The sequence below is a fragment of the Marmota marmota genome, unplaced genomic scaffold (genome assembly GCF_001458135.2).
Source record: "Marmota marmota marmota unplaced genomic scaffold, marMar, whole genome shotgun sequence".
Lineage (NCBI taxonomy): Eukaryota > Metazoa > Chordata > Mammalia > Rodentia > Sciuridae > Marmota > Marmota marmota.
Window position 1 is genome coordinate 26,868,819 of NW_026000057.1, and position 6,713 is coordinate 26,875,531.

Here is a 6,713-nt window from a genome sequence, read left to right on the forward strand (position 1 = left end):
GATTCAATCTCATGTATCTCCCTGACAACACACACACACAAAGAAGAAGAATAATGAATGTTTTGGGCCAGAATGTCAGATATCATATTTTTTAAAAAATGTTTTTAATATTTACTTTTTAGTTTTCGGCGGACACAACATCTTTGTTTGTATGTGGTGCTAAGGATCGAACCAGGCTGCACGCATGCCAGGCGAGCGCACTACCGCTTGAGCCACATCCCCAGCCCCAGATATCATATTTTTAACACAAGAATATCCTTTCAGTTAGATCATTTTAATAACAACATTGTATCCTCTTTTTGATATACACATTAGCCTAAAAATGTCTCCCTCAGAAGAGTGTAAACATAGTGAAGAAATTTGATTTTTGCCAATTATTTTAAAAAATTGTTTCGATAATATGAGTGTGTATGTTTAATTTTGAATTGAATTAAGTCCTCTTGTGGGTGCCAGATGGACAGAAGTGTTAGGTGCGGTTCTGTTTTTAGGCTGAGAGCAGATGCGGCATTGGGGGGGTGTGAATCATTCTCCCCCACACCGCCTTGTCTCTGAACATCCTGTATGACTGTTCTGCCTTGGGGGATTTCCCCACTGTTGGTTTACCATTGGGGTTTCTAAGAATAGACATTTATTTTAGCATTTAAAGGCTTCTGATCCCCCAGGAAATGAAGTTAAGCCCCCAATTCATTTTTACATATATCTGTATACTTAATGGCTACATTCTCTATTTGCATTTTCTTTACCCAGTTGTAATGGGAAAATTTGAATTGAAGAATTTCTTGTCTTCCTAATCTATTGAAGACCTCATTTCCTTTACTGTAGGGAATGAAACATAATATGTCATGTTTAATAATGAGGCATATATTTTCATTTCACTGAATATTAAAGACATTAAAAAAAAGAATGTGTTCTCAGTGGCTTAGACTCATAACATAGCCCTAACAAGTGTGTGGCTAATTAACCTTTGGTTTTGTAGATTCAAATTCCAACATTTAATATATTTTTGTCTCTGGCATAAAAACAGACACATAACTCATTGGAACAGAATAAAGAACCCCAAAATAAATTTATGTATTTATAGCTAATTGATTTTCAACAAAGACAGGAAGAACATACATGGAGGAAAGAAAGTCTTTTCAATAAATTATACTGGGAAAACTAGATATCCATACACAAAAGAAAGGCTCTGTATTCATTTCTTACCACATATAAAAATCAACTCAAATTGACTCAAACTCTTAAATAAAAAGACAAAACTATGAAACCACTAGAAGAAAACATAATGGAAATGCATCAATACTTTGGGCTAGGCAAAGATATTTTGGATATGACCATAAAAGCACATCCAACAAAAGCAAAAAAAAAAAAAATTAACTAATAGAATTACATTAAACTAAAAAGCTTCTGCTCAACAAAGGAAATAATCAACAGAATAAAGATACAACTTACAGAATGAGAGAAAGCATTTGCCAACTATTCATCTGACAAAGGACTAATTTCCAGAATACCTAAGGAACTCAAAACAATTCAGTGGCCAAAAATAAATAAAATAACATAAAATAATAAAATAAACTTCCAATTTAAAAATGGGCAAATGACTTAAATAGTCATTTCTACGAAAATGATATACAAATGGCCATCAGGCATGTGCAAAAAATATTAAATTTCACTGTTTTCAGGGATACACAAATGAAAACCACAATGAGATATTATCTCCATTCAGTTAGGACAGCTAGTATCAAAGAGACAAATGTTAACAAATGTTGGAGAAGATGTGAAGTAAAAGGAACTCTCACATACTATTAATGAGAGTGTAAATTATTGGAACCATTATAGTTAATAGTATGGAGAGTTCTCAAAAACTAGAAATAGAACTACTGTGTAATCTAGTAATCCCACTACTGGACATATGGCCGAAGAATTGAAATCAGTATGTTATAGAGATATCTAAACTCCTGCCTCACTGAAGTACTATTCACAACAGACTAGATATGAAATCAACCAAGGTGTCCATCCACACATGAGTAGATAAAGGAAACAATGGAATGTTATCCAACCATAAAATGAATGAAATTATGTCATTTGCAGCAACATGAATGAAAGAAGAGGACATTATGTTTAGTGAAATAAGGCAGGCACAGAAAGGCAAATGCCATATGTTCTTAATTACAAATGGACGTTAAAATGTTGACCCTAAAGAATTAGAAAACAAAATCATCCTGGGAAGGGAATGGGGAGGGAGGGATGAAGAGAGGATGGTGGGTGGGTACAGGGAGATATTTAGGAGGAATAACTTCTAATGTTCTGTATAACAGTAGAATAACAGTGGTTGACAAGAATTAATTTCGTGTTTCAAAATAGGTAGTAGAGAAGATTTTTAATATTCCCAACAAAAATTTATAAGTATCTGAGGTGATAGATATGCTGATTACCCTGATCATGTCATTATACATTGCATGCATATATTGAAATATTACACTATTCCCCACAAATATGTATAAGTAAAAATAAAAACATTTTTTAAATGATGTAAAATCTCACGTAATTACTATAAAAAGTATATTTGTGTCTTTATTCTGTGTGAATTAGCCCTATAAAATATCTGTAAACAATGCATTTAATGTCCCACCAGTATCCATTAGGCAACATTTCTTTTGTCTTTGGACTTTCTCTTGCATCTGTAGCCCACAGTGTCTCCTGTTTGGCATGTTGAAAGTGTGGAAGAATTCATATCCCTGGGAGCAGCTCTCAACTCTGATACAAGTTGATATATAAATACCCTTCTCTGCTTGATTCTTACAGAGCTCAACTCTTAGATTATGTGTTTTTTAGGAGACCCTTTGAGGAGTAAATTTCAGTAACTTGCAGCAGTGGCTGGATGGATGAGATAGTTCCTTATTGTTTGCTTCCTATTCCTTGTTTCATACACCATTCTCTCATAGGTGTTCCCTTCACCCTTCAAGTAAACCACTTTCCCTGAATTCTTGTCTCAGGATTCAAAGACATCAATCATTCTTCTAATAGTCAATGTCTATTTAGTTTCACTGATTTAAAAAAAAATACATGCCTTATCCTGATAGCATCTTGATTTTTCTGATCAACAAGCCCATTTACATTTATTCTGTTCTCTTTTAACTTGAGACATGACATCAAGGATTTTTCTCTGTTGTTATTTTAAAATGTAGGTTCAAAAAAAATACAGTTTTCTTGATTGTTCTTCTCTGCTTTAGTCAGGTTTTCATTACTGTGAACAAAAGAACTGACAAGAACAATTTAGAGGAGGAAAATTTAATTTTGGCTCATGATTTCAGAGGTCCAGTCCATGGCTAGTGGGCTACATGACTGTGGGCCAGAGGTGATGGTGATGCAAAACCTAAGGACAGAAAGCATGGAGGAGGAAAATAGCTCAAGACATGGCCACGAGGAAGCAGAGGGAGCTCCACTCACCAGGGATGAAAATATGAACTTCTAAGACTTACCCCTAGTGCTCTGCCTTCTTAAGCCATACCTTACCCATCTATACTTATCACCCAGTCAATCCATATCTGTAGATTAACCCACGGAGTAGGTGACATCTCTCATCATCTTATCATTTCACCTCTGAAAATTCTTTCACTGACTCATACCTGAGCTTTGGGGGAAATACCTCTTATCTAACCTTAACATTCCTTCTTTGTGGATTTTTTTTTTTTTGGCTGTGTTTTGATTGTCCTTAGACAATGTCTTTTTACTCATCGTCAGTTTTAATTTCTTTTATTATAAGAACCCTTCTTTGAGTATATTTTGTTTCATTAGACTATCAGAAGATTTTCTACTTTATTTTTATTCAGGCTCATTCAACTTTGAAAGATCCTGCCACTCTGAACAAGTTGATAAATGAATATTTTTCTAATCCACCAGTTTCCACTGTGCAGCCTGATGCTATGTGGGACAGAACTGCTTCAATCTTTTCTTTCCAACTTGCCCAGTAGACTCATGTTATTACTGAATGTTTGTCCTGGAGGGTATGGTAGTATCCTTATATAAATTAAGTTCTGTGTCTTTTTTTCTTATCTCAAAACCTGCCCCCTTTTGGAGACTTTTTATATGTTTTTGGTAGGGGCCCATAGAAATTATTAGAAGCTAGCCAAATGGTTGTGTACAGGTAAAAATGTATATAATTACCAGGCAGAACCAGAAATTTTACTCATAAAATACTTGATGCACTGGGAAGCCTATGTGCAAATTTTGTTTTCAGAGGAAAGGTACTAGTTCAGATTTTGCTCTACATTATTTTTATTATTTTTTGAATACCATGGCTATCATCATAATTATTATTTTTTTTAAAGAGAGAGAGAGAGAATTTTAATATTTATTTTTTAGTTTTTGGTGGACACAACATATTTGTTTGTATGTGGTGCCGAGGATCGAACCCGGGCCGCACGCATGCCAGGCGAGCATGCTACCGCTTGAGCCTCATCCCCACCCAACATCATTATGATTTGAAGACCATTCACTACATTTTTTGAAGGTTCATGGCTGAGATACCTAGAATAAAAGACAAATTAGTAAGAGACAAACATACAAATTTATTTAATATTAATTTTATGCAATGTAAGAGCCTTCAAGAATGAAAACCCCCCAAACAGAAAAAAACTGCATTTCCCCCTTAACTTTGATAAAGAGTAGAAAATTAAACATAAATATGATAGGATAAAAATCAGGCCAGCATGAAGGCACATGCCTGTAATCCCAGTGTCTCAGGAGACTGAGATAAAGAGGGTCACAAATTCAAAGTCAGCTTCAGCAATTTAGTAAGTCCCTAAGCAACTTAGTGAGACCCTATCTCAAAATAAAAAAGTTTAAAAAGAGTTGGGGATGTTATTCAGTGATTAGCACCCCTGGATTCAATCTCTGGTACTACAACAAAAAGTAGGTATGATCTAATGGTAATAACTGAGGAACTTAACAAGATCTGCTTCTTTTGTATCCCTGTGTCTTCATCTCTTTGTTCTTGGTATATGGAAAAGCCCTCTAGAAGCCCTATTTTGCAGGAGCTCAAATAATTTTGTTATGACCTTCAGTGGAGAAACAGTGGGTTAGAACTTTCTGCTTCTGCCATTTTCTCAAATGCTGATGTGTCATATTTTGGGGTAGTGGGTCTTGAACCCTGTCAGTGGGTAGTTCTGTAGTTTGGAACTCAGAGTTGTAATAAAGAAGTAGGTGAAAGTTGATTGCCAAGGGAGACATACTAAATGTTGCCAAAACATCCTTTGGTTGCAAAAATGTGATGGCAATAATGGGAGTTAAAGTAAACCAGATAAGTAGCTGTGCAAATGTTTGTAAGGAATCGACTTTTAGGTTCCAGGGATTTAAGATCCCCAAGGAGAATTCTCAAGTTAACAGTAGGTGGTCTACCATGTTTTAAGACACATGGATTTAGTTAAACACTTGTCTTTTTCTTTGTTAAACAGGTGATTTGTGAATTTGGGCCTGAATTGAATGGGTGAGCACAATAGAGAAAAATAGAAAGGTAAGGACCACAAAATGTACCTTTTCCCCACAAAGTACCCAGCCTTTCTTTTTAATAAATATTTAAAGAAACCACTGTCAGGGCATGCCAAATTATTAGACGTTCCCAAGTGCCCACATGTCAATCTGATTCTGTTGTCTCCTGATTTTTGTATATACTGGCAATGATGCTACTTGTTGAAGTCATATTAAATTATTAATAGAAGTAGGTGCACATAAATTATAAATTTATATTATTACCATGTTACATCTTATCATTTTTTCACTTACAGGAGAAAGAATATCATTAAGGTAAATCCATCAACCTTTCTTTCATCAAAACTCCTATAAGCCATTCATGCTGTGACTAAATTTAATACTCTAATTACTAACAGAGAACTATTAATAAGTTATAAATCTCCAGAAAGTTCTTATTATCTCTGCCTTTACTGATGTACTTGTAAGTTTCCTTAAATACAAACTATTCAGAACCTTGAAGAGATTTTAAAAATATTAGTGCTTGTTATGAACTGAGGCTCTAAATGTTCTTGGAATCTAAGGCTGAACATGTTGGCAAAAAGTATTTACTTCCTTTGAAAGCTAAAGAGTATAATGGTTTGAAATAGAAGCAGTTGTGGACATTAGCTACCAATGTCATTGTTAACTAATCTCCTTTCTCATATGGGTGCCTTGAGTTACTAATCAGTGAACTTGTGCTCACCTGGTTTGGGGTATTCAGATCAAGGCCAATGAGGATGGTTGTGATCATTAAGTAAGAGTCTAAAATAAGAATCTATAAATGGAAGCTGTCAAAAAACACTGTGCTAAACATGTACTATTACAGGTACTCTGCCAGTGTTTTTCATGAAATGTCTAAATGCATGAGAGTTGTCACAGGTTTCTTTCATCATCTAACTAGTACTAGAATAATCCACTTGCTATTTTCATGTGAAGTGTTTGGTGAAGCATTTTTGATATTTTGTCCTTTTTTCCCTGAGTTTTCTTTTTAGCCTTTGATCCTCATTCTCTTCCATGTAATTTTATTTCTTTTTCATTTAAATTGGCTTTCAAAGGGAAGACCATTAAGAAACACTGTGTAGCTGTCAATCAGTAGGCCCAGAAAGTTCTTAAATGATAATAGTTGATTCAGCACACTCGCTCGTTGGAGTTATCTGCATGGCAGAGATGTCAGTGTATTGTTTCCAAAACCGACTTCTACATGC